The sequence below is a fragment of the Canis aureus genome, chromosome 26 (assembly GCF_053574225.1).
Source record: "Canis aureus isolate CA01 chromosome 26, VMU_Caureus_v.1.0, whole genome shotgun sequence".
Taxonomy (NCBI): Eukaryota; Metazoa; Chordata; class Mammalia; order Carnivora; family Canidae; genus Canis; species Canis aureus.
In genome coordinates this window covers 6,779,047-6,806,707 of record NC_135636.1, presented here as the reverse complement: position 1 = coordinate 6,806,707, position 27,661 = coordinate 6,779,047, and the positions used below count along the sequence as shown (strand labels likewise).

The 27,661-nt window shown below is 39.8% G+C and overlaps 1 long non-coding RNA gene and 1 other non-coding gene across 2 annotated transcripts in view; one reads left to right on the top strand and one right to left on the bottom strand.

Moving 5' to 3' along the window:
• LOC144298772 (uncharacterized) overlaps positions 1-22,115 on the top strand; it is a 45,285-nt gene extending 23,170 nt beyond the window's left edge. The window contains exon 4 of the long non-coding RNA XR_013365657.1: positions 21,389-22,115. This is a non-coding gene — a long non-coding RNA (uncharacterized LOC144298772). The remainder of the gene's footprint in view (positions 1-21,388) is intronic.
• TRNAS-GCU (transfer RNA serine (anticodon GCU)) lies at positions 15,418-15,499 on the bottom strand. The gene has a single exon. It is a non-coding gene; the product is annotated as a tRNA-Ser (tRNA).
• Positions 22,116-27,661: the final 5,546 nt, after the last annotated feature.

Below are 27,661 nucleotides of genomic sequence, written 5' to 3'. Positions count from 1 at the left end.
AAGATGTTCAGCTGACTGAGCCACCCAGGTCCCCCATGTTCTTCAATTTTAAAGATTTTCTTTATTTATTCATCAGAGAGAGAGAATGAGAGAGAGAGAGAGAGAGAGGCAGAGACACAGGCAGAGGGAGAAGCAGGCTCCATGCAGGGAGCCCGACGTGAGACTTGATCCCGGGACTCCAGGATCACACCTGAGGCTGAAGGCAGCGCTAAACTGCTGAGCCACCTGGGCTGCCCTGTTCTTCAATTTTAATATTGATTTGGCTCTTCAGGGCCCCTTACAATTCCATATGAATTCCATTTGAATCCTCAGATCAGCTTTTCCATTTCTGCTCCAAAAGATCATTGGAATTTTGGTAGGGATTGAATTGATTCTGTAAATCACTTTGGGTAGCTTTGCCATCTGAACAATATTGTATCTTCCAACCCACAAATATAGATGTCTTTCCATTTATTTAGATCTTTAGTTTCTTTCAGCAATGTTTTATAGTTTTCAGTTAACAAATCATTTGCCAGCTTAGTTAAATTTATTCCTAGGTATTTTATTCTTTTGGATCCTATGATAAATGGAATTGTCTTCTTAATTTTATTTTTGGATTGCTCATTGCTGGCATGAAGAAACACATCTGAATTTTGCATTCTGATCCTATATACCACAACTTTGCTAAAATTATTAACTATAGTAGTATGTGTGTGTGTGTGTGTGTGTATTCTTTAGATTTTTCTATTTATACAATCATGGCTTCTGTAAATAGAGATAGTTTCATTTCTTCATATTCAGTTTGGATGCCTTTTATTTCTTTTTCTTGCCTAATTGCTTTGGTTAGAACTTTGTAGTACAATGTTGAATGGCACGGGTGAAAGCAGGCATCCTTGTCTTGTTCCTAAACTTAGGGGGAAGCTTTCAGTATTTCATCACTGAGTAAGTTAGCTTTGAGTTTTTCATAAATGCCCTTATCATGCTGAGCAAGTTCAACTTTATCGTTAGTTTTCAAGTGCATTTTGTTTTGATCATGAAAGTGTTGGATGATCTCAAATGCCTTTCTGAGCCAGTTGAGAGAATCATGTCTGTTTTTACCCTTAATTCTCTTCATGTGAGGCATTACATTGACAGATTTTCATATGTTGAACCACTCTGTATTCCTGGAATAAAGCCTATCTTGATCATAATGTATAATTCTATTAATATGCTCTTGGACCTGCTTTGTTATCATTTTTTGAGGATTTTGCATCTGTATTTATGAGGCATATTTGTCTGTAATTGTTTTGCATATTTGCTTTCTGTATATCTTATACCTTTGTTGTTTCTTATCTCCCCCATTTGACTTGTTTGTTCTTAGTTTATTATTTATGGTACACCATTTTCTTACTGGTTACCATGGGAGTTAAAATGAAGATCCTAAATTTATAAAAGTCCAGTTTAAATTGATGCCAATTTTGGTTCAATAACATATGATAACTCTGCTCCTATACAGTTTCATTCTTCACCTTCATGCTGTTCTTTACTCCACAAATTACATCTTCATACATTATACACCCACTGACATAGATTTATGATGGCATAAAGATATATATATATATATTTTAAAATCATATAGGAAATAGAGGAGTTATAACCAAAAATGCAATAATACTGGCCTTTATATGAAATGACCTGTATCAGAGTTCTTTATTGCTTTGTATGGCTTTTTGTATGGTTTCAAGTTACCATCTAGGTTTCTTGCACTTCAGCCAGAAGGGATCCCTTTAATATTTCTTGTTAGCCAGATATGCTAACAATGAACCCCTTCATTTTTTGTTTATTCTGTTGTGTATTCATTTCCTTCTCAATTTTTAAGAATAATCTTGCTGGTTATAAAATTCTTGACTGACACAGTTTTTTCCATTCCTTTATTAATGCTATGTCACTGTCTTCTGTCTTCTATGTTTTTTTTTAAAGATTTTATTTATTTATCCAAGAGAAAGAGAGAGAGAGAGAGAAGAGGCAGAGACACAGGCACAGGGAGAAGCAGGCTCCATGCAGGGAGCCCAACGTGGGACTCAATCCCAAGTCTCCAGGATCATGCCCTGGGCCGAAGGCAGTGCTAAACCTCAGAGCCACCCGGGATGCCCTGTCTTCCATGGTTTTAGATGATAAATTAGCTCTTCTATTGATCTTATTGGTAATAAAATCAGTAATTCCATTGATCTTATCCCTGTATGCAGAGTTGCTTCTATCACTATTGATCTTTTCATGTTGTTTTTACATTGTTTCTCTGGTTTCTTCTAGTTCTTTGATTATATTTAAGGCAGCTGATTTAAAATCTTTGCCTAGTAAGTCCTGGGCTTCTTCAAGTATGGTTTCTGTTGATTTATTTTTTCCTGTAAATGGACCATACTTTCCTGTCTGAATGCCTTATTAATTTTTTGTTGTTGAAAACTAGACATTTTAATATTATAAGGTGGTAACTCTAGAAATCAATGTCTCTCCTTTCCCCAGAGATTGCTGGTGCTGATTGTTGAGGTTTGTTAAAGTAGTTGATTAGAGAAGTTATGTGTTTTTTGCCTTTTCCAGACTATTTTCACTAAGATTATACTTCTGGTTGTGTGTGGTCTCTGAAGTCTCTGAATTATTGTCTCAGTATTCAACCAGTGACCTGATAGAGATTCCCTTAAATGCCTGCAGCCAGAGGGAGGGAGGGAGGGAGGGAGAAAGCGAGAGAGAGAGCTAGAGAGAGAGAGAGAGAGAGAAAGAAGAGAGAGAGAAAAGAGAGAGAGAGAAAGAAAGAAGAAAGAAAGAAGAAAGAAAGAAAGAAAGAAAGAAAGAAAGAAAGAAAGAAAGAAAGAAAGAAAGAAAGAAAGAGAGAGAGAGAAAAGGGAAAAGAAGAAGGAGAGAAAAAAGGAAAAAGAGAAAGACAAAGACTTCTCTCCTCGTCTCTGTGGCTTAGCACTCCTTTACGACTAACCCAGGTCGTCCATAACTCTGCCTTATCCTTTAAACCACCTGATTTTGTATAGCCCAGTGATCTGCAATGTGAGTATGTGAGCTCTTCAACTTTAAAGAACCTTGTTCTTCCTTTTGAATATTGTGTTGATGAGGCTTTTGCTTTCTCAGAGGTCAAAAAATACAGTTTTAAAAGTACACACACAATTCTGGGTGATAGCAGCCTTTTCCATAGACCCACCACCTCCTTATTTAGCTGGCTGCTCTTCACAGCTTGACAAAGCAAATCTACTCTAGGGAGTGTAGCAGGCTGATACTTCATTTTTCTCTAAACTTTGGTATATGGAGATAATATTGTAAATTCCTAGCCTAGTAAATGGAACTAGAGATCAGGCTGAATGTTGGGTAGCCAAGAGGGGGAGTAATTTCTGGACCATTTCTGTTAATGGCACAGTTATGACTCAGATTCCACTGACTGTGGCCATGTAAAAACATAAGCCCAATTGACCAGGTATGATAAATTATACCTTGTAGAAATGATAATAACAGCATTGAAAAATCCATATGCTCTTCAAGAACTTTGTCTTTCCTCATTAGGAACTGGAGTCTATGGCTCCTCCTTTTGAAATCTTGGGGGAGAGATTCTATAAATAGACTGGCAGAAGCGATATTATATGATGTCCATGGTTAGATCATAAAAGGTAATACAACTTCTTTTGGCTTTTTCTTGGGAACATTCATCCTTGAGAGAGTAAGCCTAGTATGAGTAAGCTCAGAACACATAGGGGCCCATGTCAAGACAGAGACTGAGGCCCCAAAACCTCAGTTTTGGATGAGTTCCCAGCCCACAGCCAGCACTAACCTGCCAGCCATGAGAGAAAGCCATCTTAGAAGTAGATCTTCCAGCCTCCAATGAGCTACTATCAGCTAATATGATGTGATTTGAGCAAAAGACCTTTCCACACTGAGCTCCGTCCAAATTGCAGATTGGTGGGCAAAAGAAGTGATTTTGCTCTTTTTTTTTTTTAAGTCATTAGATTTTATTAGATTTTTGTTAGACAGCAACAGAAAAACCAAAACAGCAGGTCTTCCAAATTTTTAAGAACAGCCTAATATCTAAATTTTCAAGTGAAATTTCTAAATTTTAAATGTTAGCAACTAATTACAAATTTAAAGTACTTTCTGCAAGTTAATGTGAAATATTTTTAGGTCATTTTCAGCCCTCTGGCTACATTGAACAGTTTATGCAGTATCTCAGTTAATTATCACAGTAATGATAAGGCTGCCAGGTAATTGTTATTATATTCATATTCCAGATAACCCAAGAATCACAGAATAAACCAGTCCAAAGTGACACAGCTGGTAAGAAGCATAGTCATGATATGAACTCAGCAAAATCTATCTGCTTTTCTCTATGCCATACCACATTTTTAAGCTTAATATACAAGACAGATTATTTCCTGCTCCATTTAATCCTCGAAAATCTACCTTATTTAGAAATAGTCCCAAGGTGATGTTGTTTCTTTCACTTTCTATCCTTTTGGAGCTAGCTGTTCCTTTTTCTTATTCTTCATTTCTCCCAGATCCCTCACCTCCATCTTCACTCTTTCTCATGGGTTCCAGAAAGAAAATGATTAAGCCACAGAAGGCGGCAATGACTCTGTAACACAGAGGATTTGCACAGCAGGGCTGCAGTGAGGCAGGGTTATGGTGTGAGAGAGCCATACAATCAGCACAGGTCAAGCTAGACTAACACACATCCCAGCCAATTCACTGGGCACAGAGTTTACTCATGCCTTTTGAGATTACCATTTTGTGACTTGTTTTCCTTATTTATTCTTAAGAACCAATTATCATTTTCCAGATCCCTTTTGCTACAAGAGTATAACCAAGATGCAACCCAAGATTGAATATTTGGAAGTCTGTGTTGGTATATCTTCTTTTTTTTCTTTTCAGATTTTATTTATTTATTCATGAGAGACACACACACACACACACACAGAGGCAGAGACACAGGCAGAGGGAGAAGCAGGCTCCATGCAGAGTGCCCGACGTGGGACTCGATCCCAGGGACTCCAGGATCAGGCCCTGGGCTGAAGGCAGCGCTAAACCGCTGAGCCACCCGGGCTGCCCCTGTGTTGGTATATCTATTTGGCTATAGGTGAAAGACAGAAAAACAGGTTGTGTTTTTTTTTTTTTTCTTTTGTCACCTTTGAAAGATAAAAGGAGGAAGATAGTGAGAGCCACCATTATTTCCTAGGTGATTACAAAAAAGGAAAAGGAAGAGAAGCCTATCGTTATTTTTTGGACAGCAACTTTATCCTTGGGACAAACTCAACTGGATTAAGAAAAACTTTTATACTTCAAATATAATGTGATAAATAGGTTTTCAGGATAATAGCCTTATTTTCTTTCTAAATATCTAGACATTTCTTTGGTTCTTCCTTAGTGTGTTTTATTCTGGTTAGTATAGGTCTAAAACACATTTTAGATCAACTCCATGCAAAAGGTGATCTTGTAACCTCTAACCTTACTAAGTGCAGCTTGTATCTTTTTATCACCATTGAACTCACATAACTATGGGGCATGTTTTTCCAAACTGACCGGGAGATGGAAATCTAGGATTTTGCACCAGTTCTACTGTTTTAACTTGGAAAATTCCAAATATCTATGGGACTCAGATTTTCTACTTGTAATAAATAGATTATAATAATTTATCCATAGGCTGTTTTGAGAATAGAACAAAAATATATCACTATGTCAGTCAATAAAATTCTTTGAAGTGAGGAATCTTTGCAAATTCAGCATAGTACTTTACAAATAAGAGATTTTTTTTTTCAATTTCCCCAAATCACCTCAAATTCTGCTGAGGGAACAGTCACATCTTGAGATTTGAAGAAAACAAAGTTTTTAAAAAAGAAGAGTATTATGTGATGGTATAAGTTTGTGACTTATATGATCTTATATGGAATGTATTAATGTTAAGTAAATATACACATCTTCCCTCCCTGCTCCATGGGAGGAGCTATCTCTTCACCCCATTGTTGTTGGGTGACTCACTTAAACCAATGAAATGTGAGTGGATATGATACATGCCACATCCAAGCAGAAGATTTAAATTCAAATCATATGTATGGTTTGACTTGGTCTCTTGTACTTCTGCTCACCATCATGAGAAAAGCCTTCTCCAGGTAAGCACTTCTGCTTCAGTCTGGCTCACTGAAAGATGTACAAATGCACCAGATCTGTGTGTGACCTGCAGTTTCCTCCTGAACCAGCACAGCTAACCTGCAGACTTGCAAGAAATACACGATAATTGTAAGCTGTTGAGATGGGAGGTGTTGTTATGCAACATTTTTGTAGTAAAAACTGATTAATTCACATATTAAACACCTTCTACCTATAAGACTTCTCAGGACATATATTATGTTAATGACCATTGTGGATCCCAAAATTAATTGGCCCTAGGCTAGACTTACGGCTTCTGATGAAGTACTATTTTAAAATACAATTTTCAGTATTTTTTTTTTTAGCAGCAGAAGGTTTTCAAAAGCAAAAAGGTTTAAAGTTATATATAACCTATTTTGATATAATTCAGTAAGAGCCATGGCGTTATTGTATGGTTGTATCCCCTAATACAGACTCGTAATCTAGTATAGTGGGCAAGAGCAATGGCTTTGGAGTAAGACAAGCCTTACATTTAAATCCTAGCTCCTTCACTTAGGATTTAAGGAACTTTGGGGAATTCATGTACATTCTCTGAAACTTAATGTCCTTATTGGTAAACCTGGAATCATAATAATCATGGAGTTGTGAGAATTAATTGAAATAATAATAGTTTTTACACAGTGCCTGACTCAGTGCATGGACTTAATAATAGTAGCTAAAGCCACTATTTTTTTAAAGCCCAGTTCTATAAAATTCTGTTTATTCCAATTCTGTTTATTCCAATTCTGATCAATTGGAAGTAGAAAAATATTAGGGCTAAAGAATATAGAATATAGTTGATTTTTATTAAAAACACAGATTATTCAGAGGAAAATATCCTCTGCATCATTTAGGGGCCATTTTTGACTGACTTCATCTGTCTAGCTTCCAGGGCACGTTTTCATATTACAGAATTCAGGTTTTCCTAAGGTGCGCCCTCCTCCATGAACAGCCCCCTCCCTGCACTCTCTCTGCATGGTAGAAGCCTGGCAAGACAGGGACAGTTGGTATTCTGTCTGCAAACACTTACGTGAATGGAATAAGTCTCCCTGCTCCAACCACCTTGGGTGCTTCCCAGGACTTCCCATTCCTATAAACCACCTGCCTGGGCCAAATTAGCAATTTCTGCTCCTATTACAATCCAAAGGCAGAATTTGGAATCATATGGAAACTTACGACATTCCAAAGATTGAAGTAGAACTTCTCTAACCCCTGCTATGATTACTCTGCTCTAAGTGTCGGAGAGGAAATGATCTTTTAAAAGGTGGAATAAGCAAAAGGGGCAAACAGTCTCTTCTGGCCTTTCTTTGGGATTTTTAAGGCATTTCCCCAAAGAGCCCTGCTGGCATCTCTAACTTTCTAAGGCTTGTTCATTGTGCCAGAGAAGGAAATGTACCTAGAATTGCTCATTGGGGTAATATTTAAGTCAAGGCTAGATTTCAAGCTCGGTTTAAACACAACATTTTGATTTTTTTAAGAAGAAAAATTTGCCTGTAAAAAAGACTGCTTTTCGTATAGAGAGATCCATAAACATGCTTTGACAACTTTCAAAATGGGATAGGAGTAGGCCTGTATTTCTAAATGTAGATGCCTTGAGTCAGGGTGAGTAAGCTAAATGAATCTGTTCATTTTAGATATATTTAAAATTCTCCTCATCATGCACTGAAATTCTCCATAATTTCCAGTGATTCTTTCTCATATTTGGCATCATTTTAATCTTTCCTCTCCAAAAAACAAACACTAAAGTCAAAATGTGAGCAAATAGCATTGGGAATTTTATAAATGTTATATATAACATTCTGAAGTTTAAAAAATAGACAGTTCTGAAGGCAGACATTACTAATCAAAAATTATTTAAGGTAATGAGTAGCAATATGAGGGTGACTTCAACTCTTATCAGAGCTGTTGGTTAACAGATTATCAATATCTGCAATTGACATCTCCTTGCTACTCTTCTTGCTGGGAGGAAAATTCATAATATCAATGTCTACATGAAGACAGTGGAACATTTATAAGACATTCAGGCAAGCCCGTGGCAGTTAGGATGTGTCAGAGTACAGAGAACTTGTGATAAAATATACATAATATAAAATGGATCATTTTGACCATTTTTCAGGGTACAGTTCAGTGGCATTAAGTGCATTCACATTGCTTTGTACCATCACTACCATCCATCTCCAGAACTTTTTCATCGTCCCAGACTAAATCTCTATATCCATTAAACAGCAACTCCCCCTTTCCCATTCCTCCAGCCCCTGAAAACAAGCATTCCACTTCTGTTTCCATGAATTTGACTATTCTAGGTACCTCAAATAAGTGGTAGAGATATCTTACTATATTTGTCCTTTTGTGTCTGGCTTGTTTCACTTAGTATAATGTTTTCAAAGCTCATCCATATCATAGCATATATCAAAATTTCCTTTTTTAAAAAAGCTGAATTATCCATTTTATGCAATACCACATTTTGTTCATCCCTTTATCTGTCAGTGGACACTCTGATTGCTTCTACCTTTTGACAGTTGGACATAAACATTGGTGTACAAATATCTCTTAAAATCCCTGCTTCCAGTTCTTTGGGGGTGTATACCAAGAAGTAAAATTGCTGGATCATATGGTAAATCTACGTTTAATTTGTTTAGGAACCACCATACAGTTTTCCATAGCAGCTGCATCATTTTACATTTCCACCAGTATGCACCAGGGCTCCAATTTCTCCACCTTCTTGTTATCACTTGCTATTTTGTTTTTTGTGTTTGTTTAATTTTCTTTTGTAATAGCCATCCTAATATCTGTGAAGTGGTGTTAAGCTGCACTTTTGATTTGCACTTCCTTTATGATTAGTAATGAGGATCGTTTTAAGTGCTTATTGGCCATTTGAATATCTTCTTTGTAGAAGTTGTCTATTCAGGTCCTTGGACCATTTTTAAACTGGGTTGTTCAGTGTTTTGATTGTTGTCAAGTTAGCAAAATATAGATTCATAGCCAAGTTATGACGGATTTGTCATCTCAAAAATTGTAAAAAATGGAGATAAATATAATGGGTCATGTTTTCATTGTTGAAAGATTGTTGAATAAATATAATACATTTTTAGTCAGTGAAGGGAGATTTATTTTTCATGGAACTCATTCCATACAAATCATATACTTTGATATTTAGGGGAATTCTCCCCTTCCACAGGTATTTCTTTTGGACCTCTACAATCAGAGAACACAGTCAAGAGAAGTGTTTTCCTATGCTATTTCTCCTCTCATCTCTTTCCTACCTTCTTTTTGCTCATTTCTTCTTGCTGTGAAATAGCAGTGTTACCGGCAGCAAGATCTTCTCTGTTTGTTTTGGGAACAGACCTCCCAGCCCAGGTGGGGTGTGATGGAGCTCCATTCAGCATCCTCCTGGCCACACCGAATTCTGTCACCGTGCCCTTCACCTCGCCACTTGTTCAACCGGGCCTTGGACAGGTCCCCTTAGCTCTCAAAATCTCTTTACCCACATGTAAAGCTGTATCTGACATTGCTCACAGAATTAATTGCTGATAACCTGAGGCCTGGCCTGGCAGCTCTGCAATTGCCTAGACTCCTGGTCCTTCTCAGTTCCACCCTCACCATTACCTCCACAAAATGGACCATCCGTCCAGCCCACTAACTCCCTATAGTAGCCACAGCTTCACTGGAAATTTGAAACAGACACTTACGTAGCACTTACCCTAAGCTAGGCATTTATACAGAGTATAAATAAATAAATGCCCTCTGCATTTTATGCACAGTAACTCATAGATATCTTCTAATAACCCTATGCATCCTATTATTATTCCCATTTTACAAATGTGGAAACTGAGGTAAGGATAAGAAAAGCAAATTCCCAAGGGCCACATAACCAGTAAGTGGTGGGAGCCAGGGAGTAGCTCCTATGACTTCTTAACCACCACTTCAGGCTGATTTGGGATTTGCTTGGCCCCAAGGGAACTGTGTCCAGGTCCTTCTACCTCCCAGTCTCAACACCTGCCACTCACCAACCCTTCCCCCCACTTTAAAGCAAGTCACCAGAAGAATTATTGCAACTTTTGAGTCTTTTTATTGAAGAATACACTTTTAGACTAAAACATAGAACTTGCCAATAAGGATATTATTATATTCATCTCTCAGTTTCATCCAATTTGCTGTCATCTCTCTTCCTCATATTCTTGATTGATGGACTGATACACCATTGAGGAATTGCTAAATTGAAGCAAAACAAGATCAGGGTTGAATCAATCTCACAGCTGATTGCTACGTAACTCTCATTTCTCATGAGATGAGAATCATAAAGATAAACCATGAGGATGCCTGTATGTGGCCATAGATCAAGACCAAAATGCTCAAATTATGATTTATCTTCTTTTTGGAGAGAAATTATTAGGAAGGGAAAACATTTGTAAATAATACAGTGATCATAGTCTGTGGTCAGGAATCTAGAATATTAATATGTGGCAGCATTATAACTGAAAATCCACTGCTTATTCATCACAGCTTATATTTGAAGTTACCTCAAATCACTGAATCCAAAGCCAGACCATGTCTTTCCAGAATTTCCTGCATTGAAAATCTTTGCAAGATACCTCAATTCTGAATTTACCAAACCACAAAGGAATTTCAGTTCTTCCTCTCAACCCCTCGCCTGGAACTGAATCTCAGGAGGAGGCTCTCAGCCCAACAGTGTGGACAGGCAACACCTGTCCTCTGGTGAGAGAGGAAAAAATGAGCAGTTTCAGAGAGATGGTAAAACCTGGCCCCAGAAATAATCGCCATCTGAGGGACTCACTGTAAAAAAGAGGGAAGGAGTTTAGGTGGAAGAAAATTGTGAAATGAATAGAGAAGGAAGGAGAGCAGGTATAGGCAGATGCAGTAATGAATTACAGAAGGTTGATCAGCAGTGAGTTACCTCTTAGGTAAGTGCTGTTGATATTTACCTTAAACCAATGTAGAAACTGAGGCACAGAGAAGACTGGATGTGAGATTGCTCAACATAGGAGCCCCTGGGTGGCTCAGTGGTTGAGCATCTGCCTTTGGCTCAGGTCATGAGCTGGGAGACCTGGCACCGTCCTACATCAGGCTTCTCCCTCTGCCTGTGTCTCTGCCTCTGTCTCTCTGTGTTTCTCATGAATAAATAATAAAATCATTTTTAAAAATTGCTCAGCATATAGGCAGAGATAGAAAGTAAGAAAAAAAGGGCTACTCTGCAGGATGACTTCTGACACTACTGTTTTCAGTATTGTTCTGGGTGTTGTAGCTGATTCTCCAAGATACATTAACAGAGGAGAGGCATGCACTGTGGAGAAGGGATGGCATAGTTTTTATTTGCAGATAATATAACTGAATTCTTAGGAAGCCTGAAAAATCAGTTACAATTTTAGAATACCAACAGAGCAATAAGATAATGTTGCTAGATACAAAACAAACATACCAAAACTAAATAGCTTTCATTTATTCACAAGCAATCATTTATCCAAAAAAGATAAAATATATGAAGCCCATGAGCAAAAGAACAAATGGCTTTAAGAATAAATGTGCAAAAGTAAAACATAAACACCACAAAATTTGCCTGAAGATCATAAAATCTTGGTAACTGACAGAGGTTGAATGATTATGCCACAATGTCATATTAGTTGAACAATCAAAATATCGATGGGATTTCTTTTAAAAATGTTAGAGGAATTTTTCTTAAAAGATAACCACCAAAATAGCCAGGACTTAAAAAAAGAGAAGAACTCTGGGAGTGGCTCCTCTTGGCAGCTACAAAATACAACACATAACAGTAGCTACCATTTGTAAACCACCTGTGGTAAATACCATGCCATGACTTTCCTGAATGGCACATTTCCCTTCCTCCAACAACCTTATGTAGAGGCTAGGGAGTTTGTGTACAACTTCACAAAGTCACACAATTAATGGCAGGTTTTTGCACAGCACCATCTAATTCAGTACCCACTTGCTTAGTCACCATGCTTTAAGCTACAAAAAGTCAAACCAGGTAGCATCAGTGCCTAATCAATGATAGGTCAGAAATGGGTGGCCTGGATTAACTGTTAAAAGAACCACCTCTGATCAAAGAATATCTTTAAAGAGATGCTGAACAATTACTTGCTCGTTTTAGAAAGAGAAAACAAAACATCATCACATTATGTGACCTACAGAGTGAAATGGAAAAAAATGAAAACAAGTAGAAAAGAATTTACAATACAGAAAAATATGTGAAAATCTAGCTGCTGTCATGTTAGAGAAATGCTTTTCTATGAAAGAAATCTCAAGGTGAAATTAATAAGATGTAATGACTCAAAATGTCAAAGATGTCTTAACCAAATATCTTAAATTGGTTAAAATTATAATCAAATGTAGAAAAGTGCTCGTATTTTGTGAAGGAAGCCTAAAAATATGTATCAAGCTGACTAAAAGTTCTTGTGCTGTGATTCCCTATTTTTGTTCAAAGACTTTATTCTGAGGGAAATCACCAGCAATGATGCCAAAGATGAGACTCTGCCCATCAACAAACTTGGTTAAAAGGTGTTAAATAATCTAACTGGAGAAACAGATTCAATAGGGAAAAAAGATTAGCTAATTCTGGTGCATCTCTAAGATACATATGTCACAATTAGCATAGTATTTTCAAAGAACATATAATGACATGCTCTCAGGACAAAAATTTAAGAATGCATGTACATCAGGAAAAGAAAAATAATTGTCAGATTATGCAGCAAAACTTCAAAGATAATTATGGGAGGGGGTGGGAATTACTAGAAAGTCTTTTTTCTTAAGTTTTTATGTAAATTCCAGTTAGTAAACATACAGTAATATTAGTTTCAGGTGTACCATTAAAAGTGCTTCAACACCCCATACAAGGCCAGGGCTCACCACAGGTGCCCTCCCTAATCCCTGTCAGCTGTTTAACCCATCCCCCCCCCTTTATAATGACCAGCAGTTTTTTCAGAATCTGTTTTTTGGTTTGTTTGGTTTTTTTTTTGACCCTCTGCACATCTGTTTTGTTTCTTAAATTCCATATACAAGTGAAGTCATATAGTATTTGTCTTTCTCTGGCTGACTTACTTCACTCAGCATAATGCTCTCTAGCTGTATCCATGTTGTTGCCAATAGCAAGATCTCATTCTTTTTTATGGCTGAATAATATCCCATCCAGTCAATGGATAGTGGACTGTTTCCATAATTTGACTATTATAGGTAATACTGCTATAAACATAAGGGTGCATGTATCCCTTTGAATATTTTTGTATTCTTTGTGTAAATACCCAGTGGTGCAATTGCTGGATTATAGGGTAGTTCTATTTTTAAGCTTTTGAAAAACTTCTATACAGTTTTCTCCAGAGTGGCTGCACCAGTTTGCATTCCCACCAACAGTGCATGAGGGTTCTGCTTTCTTCACATCCTCACTAACACCTGTTGTAGAAAGTCTCACTTCCATATTTTTTTAAATTTTGGCAATATTTTACTTTTGCATACTAAAAATAATCCACATTTGAAGTTGGAAAAGGAAAAGAAATTCAAAGCTAAAACACTAAATTCAAAATTGCATATCAAATATGATTATACATTTTTGATTTACATTATGATATACATTATACATAAATGTAGATATATTTTTAAAAATCATAGTAACTATCAGAAAGGAAGCATGATTGGTAACTTTCTACTTCTTTTATACTAATTTTTATACTTCTCAAAATCTGCCATGTATTATTTCATTGTTTTAATAAGAAAACAATAAACAGTGTGCTTATGTAAATGCAAATCTCAAAATTGTTCAGCTTTTTGGCTTTCTGCAAAGCAGATTTCTGTGTGTTGTGTTATGGCATGTGTGGACAAGCCATTCCATGTACTTGTGTCTCTGTTTTGAATTATATAAAAGGCATCTCATTTTCCTTTGTGAGTGTGTCACTTACATTTTTGGGTGTTGGTGGGTGTAGGTGAGTGTGGTGAAGAATGCACCTTTCCCTGTCTTATATTCTGCAGTAGTGGCAGAAAGTTGGCTTGTACGAAGCCCGGGGGGGGGGGGGGCGGGGGTGGGTAGAGTGGAGACGCCCCTGCTGGGCTGGGGGTTGCTGCCAGGACCTCCAGGGCTCAGAAGGATGTGCGAGCTGGATACAAGCCCTGCCCCCAGGCAGCCCTTCTGGACGGAGACTGAGTAGAAGTTTCCTTCTTCTGTCCTAGGGATAAGTCAGCATTGCTGGCAGCATCTGGATCTGCAGGTGAGACATATGTGAACACCGATGGGATGGGAGGTCCTTTACTGAATTTTTTTACACTGATGTTCCTATTCGAAAACATGGCTTGTTGCTGTTAACTGCTGCAGGTTCTCTTCCTCCCAGCTGACGCCCCCAGAGTGAAATGAGAGAGGTCTGAGGAATTCTGTAAACAGCGAAGTGCAATGAAGGTAGGAGTAGCTGTTCAGAAAAAAGACGGGCCTGTCGATTTGCCCAGCACTTGTCTCTCAGCATATCAACATCCCTTTTCTTGCAGAACATGTTTTCCTACCTCCTCACACCCTGGACTCCTTTTACTGACTTTTCTTTTCACACCATGCTAATTCATGCCTTGCGTGCCTTTTTTTATCCTGCTGTGTGGCTGAGAAACCTCAAAGGCAGTAGGTGGTCATGGAATTGTGCCCCAAATCCTGTAAGGGAAGTAGGTGCAGAGTTGACATGACTCAGGACAGGATCTTTCAGCACCAGTTCTGGGAGCTTCCAGATTCCAGAACGCAGGTCCTATCAACCGCTGAACCCACAGGAGCCCCTCATTTGGGCCCCAGGCATGCAAAGAGGCCAGACAGCACCTGTGTTCCACGAGCTGGGCTTCCTCTGTACCCTCGATCCGCTGAGCCGTGTCCACAGGCCTGGCAGCCTACACAGGGCAGGAGGTTTCCAGACATACCCTTCCATTGAAGAAATCGGTTCTATTTCATCAATGGAAGGGGGGGTGTCATTGGCAGCCAGCTCCCTGACTTCAGCTGATACGGTGCTGTGGCAGGCAGCCAAGCCAGGTTTGGCCAACTCAGAAGTCTGGCTGAGGTTTCTGTGCCTCTTGAACACCATCAGGAAGGAGCTGTTCTTTGGCATTGCTCATTAGTTGGCAAAACACTTTGTTTTCTAGCCTGATTTGGGTACTAATTCCAAGGCACAGATGTATATTTTTAGATCCTCTTATGTGACACTTGAATCTGCTTGCCATAGGGATTCTTCTTATATCCACTAGAAACAGTTTGCTCACAAAGCACTAAAACTTCACACAGACAGTCAGGAGATCAAGCGATGAGGATGGGATTCGAACCCACGCGTGCAGAGCACAATGGATTAGCAGTCCATCGCCTTAACCACTCGGCCACCTCATCTCATACATTTGTCTTTGCTTTTATATATGATTTAAAGAATAGTCAGAAGAGCTGTGTATTACTCCAGTCCCGAGAGGATGGAGGCCCAGCAGTTGATCTGAGGAGATAAAAGATTGAATAGTGGATTATTTAGATAGAATGTTCCCCTCAATATGCAGAATATTCCAAGTGCTTTTGTTAGATTTTTTCCAAATGAACGGCGGAGAAATAAAAAAAGAGCCAGGCAGTAGGTTCGAGAGTGCTTTAATGGGGAGCGCTCCAGGGCGAGGTTCCGTGACTCAAGAGAGGTGGCCTGAGTCAGGGAAGTCGCGCCTGGGTTGGGGAGTGTGGGGGGTTTTAAGCCCTTATTGGTTCTGGGTCTGGATCCCAAATTAGGCAAGGGAACACCGTGTCCCTAGGTGATGGGGATGGGGATAGTACAGATGATGGAGGGTGGCCCCTGGCTGGAAAGTCCCAGATGGAAAGTTTTGGTTTCCTGTCTAGATTTCGATTTACTGGAGATGACGTGGTGGTCATGGCTGCCTTGGCGGGAAGATCAGCCATTTTGACCCAATTTGAGATGTCCGCCATTTCGGGTGCCCCTGTCTCTCAGCCAGCCCAACAGCTTTAACCCTTTGTCAATCTGTGCAGCATGCCTGCAAAAGTGATACAAGGTATATAAACCTTTTAGTTCTCCATGGAAAATGCAGGAAAAATAAAAGGGAAAGAGAAAGAAACAATCATTGACTTGGGCACAGCTGAAAATAACTGTCTTGTTAGGTGATTTTCTGGGATGGGGGTGGGAGCTTTTATTTTTTTATTTTTTTAAATAAATTTATTTTTATTGGTGTTCAATTTGTCAACATACAGAATAACACCCAGTGCTCATCCCATCAAGTGCCCAACTCAGTGCCCGCCACCCAGTCACCCCCACCCCCCGCCTATCTCTCCTTCCACCACCCCAGAGTTAGGAGGCTCTCATGTTCTGTCTCCCTTTCTGATATTTCCCACTCATTTTTTTCTCCTTTCCCCTTTATTCCCTTTCACTATTTTTATATTCCCCAAATGAATGAGACCATATAATGTTTGTCCTTCTCTGATTGACTTATTTCACTCAGCATAATACCCTCCAGTTCCATCCACGTGGGAGCTTTTAAATATCCCCAGGCCCAGGCCACACCCAAGACCTAGAAGTCACAATTTCAGGAATTTGGGCTTGCAGACAGCTGTAGTGGACAAGTCCGAGAATATCATTCTGTTAAGATTTCAGGTTGTTTGATCTGTTTATGTGAGTGTTTGGAGGGGATGCCACCTCAAGCTGGCATATGACCTGGGGCTTGGAGGCAGAGTAGGGAGTTGGTGTAGAAGGGCACATCAGCACAAGCACGGGGACCAGAGTTTGCTTTGTCACGGTGATCTTGTGCTCCAGTAACTCCCAAGTATTTGCAGACCACTGCTAGGAGCCCCTCATGGCTCAGCTCATATCACCTCCAATGGGAGGTCTCCAAATGGCTCTGGGTACCTAGTGACATAGGCCATATTTGATCACTTCTCCCCCACCTGCCCCACCCCCCTAGAGATTGCCATGGGGGACAAGGACATCTTTCTGTATAGCCTCTACATCAGCTGCTTTAGGATCCACTAAATATTTTTAAGAGAGTAGGTAGATGAATTAATCAATTGATATACATATTCACCTGGCTTGTTATTGATTCACTTCAATTCAGTACCTATTTATTAAATGCCTTCTATGGACCTGGCACCCTGGTGTAGACTCTGGGGCTATACTTCTAAACAAGAGAAGAGTCCCTGAAAATCTTGGGTGCCCAAAGTTTTCCCTGAGGATCCCTCCATTGCTGGGCTCCTCTGTCCTATAATGTGCTGTTAATTCCACTTCTTCCTTCAGTTTCTCTCACACTGGCCCCCACTTTTCCATTGAAGGCTTTGGATAGAGAGAAGAAAAGTGTGTTTAGGATTGAACCAGCTCCTGGGGCACCCAGGTGGCTCAGTGGTTGAGTGTTTGCCTTCGGCTCAGGGGGTGATCCTGGAAACTCGGGATCGAGTCCCCGCATCGGGTTCCCTGCGTGGAGCCTGCTTCTCCCTCTGCCTGTGTCTCTGCCTCTGTCTCTCATGAATAAGTAAATAAAATCTTAAAAAAAAAAAAAAAAAGATTGAACCAGCTCCTGCAAATAGGTGCTGAAAGCCGTGCTTATTTTAGCACATGTGTTTTACACCAGGGCTACCTTTAGGAGTCTCTCTCTAACCGGCTGGGAGGGGAGTACTTATTCAGAGAGGAATAAAATTTAATATAAACATTCCTTGCCCTCCCTCCCACCCACCCCCAAAATTACCTGACACTGAAGGCGAAAGCCTGGTCTCCAATTGTCTATAAATCCAGCTGTTCCAATATCTGAACTTACAGAACTGCCCTCCAGTTAATTTGGAGATTGGATTTTAAACATGTTTCAGGTTTTGCCCTAAATCAGCCAGCCAGTAGGTATTTCAAGGCCCTTCCTAAAGTATAGGCCTGGTGCTGTACACTTAGGTTTTATTTCTCTGGAGCCCAGAAAGGTGAAATCCTCAAAACTAATCCACAGATTACGACAAACTGTATAGATTGGTGTGGCTCCTTCCTTGTGTAGACTCTATACCTTCTCCTCCTGTAGGATACATGCATTGTCTTTACTTAACAGAACTTTGCACCAATCCTGTAGGTGCTTTCTTTGGCAATAGATGAATGCTTATTTGAGAAAGAATTGCCAAAAGTTCCTGATATAGAGCTGCCATCTGAAATGCACATGGAAGCCAAAGATTCACCTGGCCATGACTTTGAAGGAAAAGTCTTTGTCTGAATCTTTGAATATTGTTTACGCCCTTACTTGTCAGCAGAGATTTCCAGAAAGCTAAATGTCACGTACTTTAAGATACAGGAAATATAATCTTGTTAGCAAAGGCTTGTGTTTAATTTTATCTTATCTCCCATAATGAGAAGAAAGTCACCTTATGTTACATAAAAACTCTCCTATGTTATTATAGATCTTAGAGCCTGTCTTACAACAGCCCCATCCAGGAAATTCTAGGTCAGGGATAAACGCAGTGGGGAGTGGCCTGAAGTGTGATGAGCTGGTATGCAATAGATATTTCATTTCTAAGAAAATCGACCCATTGAAAGTACAATAGGTTGTTTAAAAAATAATGATATAACTTGGAGATTGAGTGCCCCTGTTGACATTTTGACAACATATATACAACATGTATGCAATTTATAATGAGTCATTGTAATAGTTGTGGTTTCTATGAATTTTACATGGAAAAAGTGGAGAATGCTTGATACTTAGCTAATCCAGTGTGGAGGGCCCTCTGCCATGTAGCAAGTGCCCACAAGTGTAGGTGATTCAAAAACACTGAGGGTGTCTTTAATAATCATCCTGCAATAATTTTTATTTACTTAGCAATCATGTGGGTCGATCTCAAAGTTTAGACATAATGTTTCTTTTTTAATTTATTTTTTATTGGTGTTCGATTTGCCAACATATAGAATAACACCCAGTGCTCATCCTATTAAGTGCCCCCCTCAGTGCCCGTCACCCAGTCACCCCCACCCCCCACCCACCTCCCTTTCTACCACCCCTTGTTCGTTTCCCAGAGTTAGGAGTCTCTCATGTTCTGTCTCCCTTTCTGATATTTCCCACTCATTTTTTTCTCCTTTCCCCTTTATTCCCTTTCACTATTTTTTATATTCCCCAAATGAATGAGACCATATAATGTTTGTCCTTCTCTGACTGACTTACGTCACTCAACATAATACCCTCCAGTTCCATCCACGTTGAAGCAAATGGTGGGTATTTGTCATTTCTAATGACTGACTAATATTCCATTGTATACATAAACCACATCTTCTTTATCCATTCATCTTTCGATGGACACGAGGCTCCTTCCACAGTTTGGCTATTGTAGACATTGCTGCTAGAAACAGCGGGGTGCGGGTGTCCCGGTGTTTCATTGCATCTGAATCTTTGGGGTAAATCCCCAAAAGTGCAATTGCTGGGTCATAGGGCAGGTCTATTTTTAACTCTTTGAGGAACCTCCACACAGTTTTCCAGAGTGGCTGCACCAGTTCACATTCCCACCAACAGTGTAAGAGGGTTCCCTTTTCTCCGCATCCTCTCCAACATTTGTGGTTTCCTGCCTTGTTAATCTTCCCCATTCTCACTGGTGTGAGGTGGTATCTCATCGTGGTTTTGATTTGTATTTCCCTGATTTCAAGTGATGCAGAGCATTTTCTCATGTGCGTGTTGGCCATGTCTATGTCTTCCTCTGTGAGATTTCTGTTCATGTCTTTTGCCCATTTCATGATTGGATTGTTTCTTTGCTGTTGAGTTTAATAAGTTCTTTATAGACATAATGTTTTTTAAATGCATGGTTCATTTCAGTGCTTATGAGCCGTAATTAGAAAGAATATAAGGTGTTGTATTTTGCTTTCTTTACTACGCTCTTTTGTTTCCTGAAATTTAAGTTGGGCCCATATGAACAAAATGGGATTGTTTTCTTGGTGGAGCATCAGGGTGACAGAACCACCATGACAAAAAAGGCCTCCCGAGATAGTATTTGGATAACTGAATTCTAATGTAAATGATGCTGTCTGCAACCTTCAATTCCAGCCCTTAGAGTCCCCCTTCTATACATAGCAAGTAGGCAGGTAGTTCAGTAGCATGTACCTAACCCTGGTAAAAAATAGATTTTCCCCCTAAAACAATATGCATAGATCATACATACATATTCATTTCCTTTTAATTCTTTGGCAAAATACAATTTTAAAATGCTATAACATCAGGGCACCTGGGTGGCTCAGTAGGTTAAGTGTCGGCCTTTGGTTCAGATCATGATCCTGGGGTCCTGAGATTGGGCTCCCTGCTCAGTGAGGAATCTGCTTCTTCTCCCTCTCCTCCCTGCTTGTGCTTTCTCTCTCTGTCTCTGTCTCTCTCAAATAAATAAATAAAATCTTTAAAAATAAAAATACTATAACATCCCCAAAGTACAAAGAAAATACATCTTTTTCATTGGAGAAAAGCAAATGGAACAATCTTTTCCTTAATTCCTTTAAAATTTCTCAGTAATTCACATTTTTGAGACTGCATTTCCTTCTAGAATTTAAAATAAGTATGAAGCTATCAAAATATGCTGCATTGAATGTATATTTGTATTTCTGTTTTGGTGGTTCTGAGCTCACTTTATGGACAACATAATTTTGAGAAACTCACACAAACCACATGAAAAATACTTTTAAAATTTATCCTATTTTGGGGACGCCTGGGTGGCTCAGTGGTTGGGTGTCTGTCTTTGCCTCAGGGCATGATCCTGGAGCCCCGGGATCAAGTGCTCCCTGCAGGGAACCTGCTTCTCCCTCTATGTCTCTGCCCCTCTTTCTGTGTCTCTCATAAATAAATAATAAAACATTTAAAAAATGTATCCTATTTTGATATACTTAATAAGTGAATTTTTCAATGTAAACAACAACAAAAAGATATGGAATATCTCCTATATGCATCTAATCTAGGGTTAATGTAATTTTTGTAATCAAATTTTGTGGGTTTGGTTCCCAAAGCCATCTTTTAAATTCCTTTTCCTATGCCCTCAAAGTCCATGTACAGGTTCTGGCTGCAAACGCCACCAACCATGCCCATCACTGTATGTCTTAGAGTGAACATTGAACCACTTAGTAATCTTGAAAACCATCAAATGTAAGAACTACCCAAAGTATTTCTATTTCTTTTTTTTTTTTTTTTTTTTTTTTTTAGTATTTCTATTTCTCTAGTAAAAGAATGTTAGAAAGTAAACAGAGATTCTGAATCATCACCAGTTTGATTACAGTTTCTATTTCCTTAGATTTGAAAATTTTTTTCTTCCTAGGTCTCAAAAAGCTGCCTGACATAAATGTATCTTTGTCGAGGTAACACTTTATGTTGTGGTCCTTGAAAGGTGGTGGAAGAGTTACTGGAGGAGAAAGAGGTTGACACAAAATACAAGTGTCATTCCCTGGGAAAAGAGTGTAACATCTGGCCCCATGATTTTTGGCAGTGACAGCATTTCAAAAGGACACCTTAGAACTGCAATGGGCCTTCTGGGTTTGGAACCAGGTGTGTAAAGCTGAGGCTGCATTGCCCAGGCTCTTTCACTTTCATGCATAAACAGACACAAGCGGTTCATCAAAGAGACTGGGTCCTCTCTCTGCCAGCCTTGCTGGGGACACAGGCTTCAGAAAACAGAAAGGTGGCCCTGGGCTGGCTAATGCTCGGATGTCTGAGAGCCACCGGGGTATATCCACACTTTTTTTCCTTTATTATGTGCCCTACATTTCCCATGGATGAGGACCCAGTTCAACCTTTCATTTATTTCAGGAGGAAGGTATCAGAACCACAACAAATAGAAAGAACTTTCCTCCACCTGCCTGGCATTACAAAATAATCCAGTGAATTCCCTGTGTTTTCTTTTCTTTTCTTTTGTCTTAAGAACTATGCCCCCTCCCCACCCCTGCCACGAATGTACTAAGTGAACTAATTGTTGCGTTGTTTTTCTTGGAGTGATTTTCGTGTTTTATTAGTTTCTCCACTTCACATTGCCAGTGATTTAACTTCACCTCAGCATCTGAAATGTTGCCATTTGATAAAATAAGTAAATTAATAAAGTCTAAAGTGCTTCCAAAGCAGGCAGACACCTTTTTTTGTATGCTGTGATTTTACTGCTCTTCCCAGCTGATATTTATAACTCGGCCATATGTGGTTATAAAGATTTATTATGAGCCTGTGGAATAAGTTCTGTTAATGTGTACGGTAAACGTCCAAGTTTTGACTCCATAAGCCTCAGGGATTTCTAATAAGATGAAGCCATTTTGATTGCCAGCCAAGCAGTGTGCAGTTGGAGTGAGGCCTCGCACTGACAAAGGGCTTAGCTATGTGCCCTAGACTATACGCGCCCTGTGTGTGGGTTTGCTAAAAATGTTTGCAGAGCTCAGGTAGGTATTTTTCTTCTTCATCACCATCCTCATCTGCGAAGAGTTGAAGTTTGAGAATCTGTTGACTAAAAGTTGGAACGGAAAATTTTAAGACGATGAATAAAGGCCAAACTAAAAAGGAAGGGCAGAGTCACCCGGACGTATCGTAAATAGGGCATTTGTACCAGATCCCTCCCCTCCCCTGGTCTGGCTAATGAACAGTTACTCTGAGTTCATCAGGAGGGAGAAAACTGCAGGCACCAGCTGGGATTAACCTCACCTTCTCCCCTTCCACAGCCAGTGGAAAAGGACTATGGCCTTTTCCTTTTATGCCTTCTTCCATTTTCTGAAATTTCTCTTGCCCTTAATTTATATTTCCCAAGCAAATTCATGCCTTTTGGGGAAGAGAAAGGTCTCAAAATAAAACAACAATAAGGTGGTGTCAAAAAGTATATAGCAGTTTTCTCAAGCTTGACTGCATTAGACTCGCCTGGGGAGTGTTTTTTGTTTGTTTGTTTGTTTAAATTTATTTTTTATTGGTGTTCAATTTACTAACATACAGAATAACCCCCAGTGCCCGTCACCCATTCACTCCCACCCCCCGCCCTCCTCCCCTTCTACCACCCCTAGTTCGTTTCCCAGAGTTAGCAGTCTGGGGAGTGTTTTGAAGATACTGCAATGTCCAGTTTGATTTTCCCCCATCATGCTGGCTGGGCTTTTTTTTTTTTTTCTTTTGAAGATCCCCAGGTTAAAGAAGAAGAAGGAAGAAAAAAGAAGAAAGAAGAAAGAAGAAGAAAGAAGAAGATCTCCAGGTGATTCTAATGTAAAGCCTAAGTCACAACCCACTGGTTTAAGCCCCAATTCTAAGTGACTTTTCATAGAAGTGTTGAAAATAAGTAACATTTGTCTACTCCCAAAATTTGACAATCTCTAAAGACAGTTTGAGGAGCAGTATTCATTAACACGGAAGAGCTCAGGTCCTGAAAAAAATCTGTGCGGACAAAAGGAAACCAATCACCTAAGAGAAAGTATAGGACCTGAGCTTGCCAGAGAGGGTGTCTTGAATTTTCTGCAGGGTATTGTGAAATTTCTGCACAGCACCATTTTTGAAAAAAAATTTATTTACTTGAGAGAGAGCACACAAGTGGAGTGGGGCACAGGCGGCAGGGGTGGGCAGCAGAGAGAGAAGGAGAAGCAGACTCCAGCTGGGCCGGGGGCCAGTCAGGGCTGGCCTCCAGAACCCTGATCATACCCTGAGCAGAGGAAGGCAGACGCTTTACTGACTATGCCACCCAGGCACCCCTCTGCACAGCACCATTTCCCCTTTGTGCATCCCCTCCTCAAGTGCCCATAAGGTTCTAGATCTTTCCCCAGTTTTAGCTTATGATTGAATTGCTCCCCCTCTCTCCCTCTTTCTAGCAGATCTGTGAAGTGCCATATTAGATTGTGCTTAATTAACTCATCCCCAAATATCTATATATAATGATTTAATCTATGATTCTTTCCATTACCATCAACATTACAAAATGATTTTGGTATTTACCCTAAATAAGCAATGAATATAGAATTCTGGGTATTCAAGAAATCTAGACTGACAGCACACTAATTCTTAGTACTTCCCTTCGGTATACTTCTGACCAACCAACATTCTTCTCCGATGGTTATTGTCCTTTAATAGGCAGGGAGCTCTGGACTTTAGAGTCCTGTTCATGACTGGACAATGTGATCTTTCCTGTCAATTTCCTGCCCAAAACATGTCTGAAATCCATCCGTCTGCCCTATTCCTACTGTTACCACCACCTATCCAGGCCACTGTTGTTTATGGAGTTAGTTACTGTAAGCTTCTACTTTGTCTTCCTCCAAATTCAGTTTTTGCACAAGCTAAAGGTCACCCACCTCACACTGGCCTCCAGTCAAAGCTTCTTGATGCCTTTCCATTTCACTAACAGTAAAATCCAAACTCCTCACTTGCCATGAGCACTTTTGGGTCTTCTCAAACCCACTTGACACGCTCTCTGACCTCAGTGTGGCCATTCAGCCACCTGGCCAGCCCAGGTTCTTTCCCACTGGGAGCCTTTGCCATGCTGTTCCTTCCACCAGGCAAGCTTTCTGCCTGTTTAAGCCTTCAAGTCTCTGATTAAATGATACCTCTACACACAGGAAGGAGCTGTTCTTTGGTATTGCTTATTAGTTGGCAAAACAAATGTTTTGTTTTCTAACATGATTTGGGTGCCAGTTCTGAGACACAGATGTATATTTTTAGATCCACTTACGTGACACTTAAATCTGCTTGTCATAGGAGTTCTTTTTCTTTTATTATAACCACTGGTGAAATTGTTTGCTCACAAAGCACTAAAACCTCACACAGCCAGTCCAGTGAGGAAATTGAATAATGAGGGTGGGATTTGAACCCATGTGTGCAGAGCACAGTGGATAGCAGTCCATCGCCTTAACCACCGAGCCACCTCATCTCATGCAGTCCATCCCTTTATTATCCTCTATCTCAGCCTGCCATTCACTCCTTCTTAACATTTAAAATTTGCAGTCACCTTATTTATTTTGTCTATTTAGCTGTTCTATGCCTGCCTCCTCCACTAGGAGGGAAGTCCTTTGATGACATAGACCAAGACATTTGCCATTTTATTCAGTGTCTGGAATGAGTCTGGCATATATTGAGCACTCAAGAAATATTTGCTACTGGCTGGCAAAATAAAAGGAAATTAGCTCTCTTCTTTCTTGTCTTTTAACTTATCAGTCTTTGTTCTGCTTTTAGTGCAGTTGAGATGGGATCCAGGTGGCATCCTCCACTTTACCTTCTTCTGGAGGCAGCTCAGGGACATTTTTAACTCTTAGTGTGCAGACTTGGGAACTAGAAAAGACATTCCAGATGGTATAATAGTACCAGCAGACACATGCTGAGCTCTATGTGACATGCATCGTTGTAGACATTTTAGTCTTTAGTCTCACAATGCAGTGGATCAGGAACTGTTCTTCCCATTTCATAGATTAACTAATAGACACTGGGACTCAAAAAGGAGTGCTTGCCCAAGACTGTGCAACTGATGCATTGGAAACAAGTGTTTTAACAGCAGATCTTCCATGCTAACCCACTGTACACTCCTCAGGAGACAGTATACTTTTATGAGTACACTTCACAAACTGGCTAAGATGAAGGCACCAGATTTTACATTATGGTAAAAGGGTGGTTACATTAAGAATGCGAAGTACTCCAATCTTTCCAATCCTGCATTTGCACAGTTGCATATTTTTTAACCAAAATTAAAGGGTTTTACATTTCTTTCCTTTGAGTAGCATCACATTTATCTCAGTGAATCATTCCTCAAGTTCTTTTAAATGTCAGTGGATGTTTAGAGTGAAAAGGACATAAATCCCAGAGCAAGACAGGCCTGAGTTCAAACCCTGGTCCACAAGGGAGGGGTGTACAATCTCAGGCTACTTAACCTTCTTGAACATTGGTTTGCTCCTTAGTAAAATGAGAGTGCCAAGGCATAGCTTTATGTGAGGGCTAAAAAGATGGTACCGGTAAAGCATGTGGCCATGCACTTCACAGGCAGGCTCTCCATCATTGTCAGCTCCTGCCCCTTGGTCTGTACATCAACTAGCTCTTCCAGCTGTGTTATCTGAGCTTTGCAGACAGTAGACCCTTGTTCCATAGATTTTCAGTCATCCATCAAGTAAACTGCTCCCAGAGGCAACAGGCTTTTAAGGGAAGCTGTCTCTTTCCCTATACACTGCCATCATCCCAGGGATCAACCCACACATACTTGTGATCAGAATTGCCTTGATTTATAAGAAACACGAGCAACATTACCCTACTGCAGCTGGGAATTTTTTTCTCTTGGTGGTGTTAATTGCATTACATTCTATCTTAAGCTTCTTGGACATCTGAATAAATGTTAGTGTTAAGTGTGGTGAAATGAATACTGAAAAATACTGAAAATGAATCTGTCCATCAATATGAACAGTAATTCAAAGGCAGGAGAAGTGAAAAATTTGTAAACTCACTTCCGATGCTCAGAAATGACTTCATACATAGGACAGTCATCTGCCTATTGATCCTGACTTGGAGAAGCAGAAAAATGTCTCTTTTAATACAGAGGAAAGCTTCTCAGCAGCCTGCCCTCTATTTTTTTAAAGATTTTATTTGTTTGTTTGTTTATTTATTTTATTTATTTGACACAAAGATAGAGAACACAAACAGGAGAGTGGGAGAGGGAGAAGTAGGCTCTCTGCTCAGTGAGGATCCTGATATGGGGCTTGATCCCAGGATCATGGGATCATGACCTAAGCCAAAGGCAGACACTTAACTGACTGAACCACCCAGGTGCCCCCAGCCTGCCCACTATTTCTAAACTGTAATAGAATGTGACTGTTACTGAAGGGTAAGACCATAAACTTAGAAGGCTATGCCATTCGCACTGAATAATTTGTCTGATTAATTCATAATTACTCAATGTCACCTAGCTGAAGTCTAGATAGATAAGCTTTGATGAAAGGGAAAAAGGTATCCTAGGAGAAAGGCAATCAGCGAATCAAAAAAATCAAGGGAAAAAAGCCTGGATTTACAAAGCCAGAACAAGTCTGAATAAGACAGACTTGTCTTACTGGCAAGGAAGGAGCTATATGAACACCCAGATGTGTTCACTTTGGGAACAAATTTCAAGCTGCACATATACAATTTGTGCCTTTGTCAGTGTGATTACACCTCAGCAAGAGTGGTAGAAAAAAGGACTAAACAGTTACAAACAGAGGCAAAACAACCAAAATGTGTCTTCCAAAGTAGTCAAGTAAATCACTCAAAGTGGGTTATGGTGTACTCTCCTCATCTTCTCCAAATTGTGATCTTCCAAAAGGGCAGGTGTCTGTCCTAATGTAAAGACCCTTTGAAAGAATCTTCCTAAATCCAAGACACTTTCTTAAGACATTTTAGGAATACCAAGGTACTGGGTGGCTCAGTTGGTTAAGCATCCAACTCTTGATTTCAGCCCAAGTCATGATACTGTCAGGGTCATCGGATTGAGTCCCAAGTCAGGCTCCACACTGGATGTGAAGCCTGCTTAAGATTCTCTCTCCATCAGGACATCTGGGTGGCTCAGCGGTTGAGCATATACTTTCAGCTCAGGGCATGATCCCAGTCCAGGGATTGAGTCCTACATCAGGCTCTCTGCAAG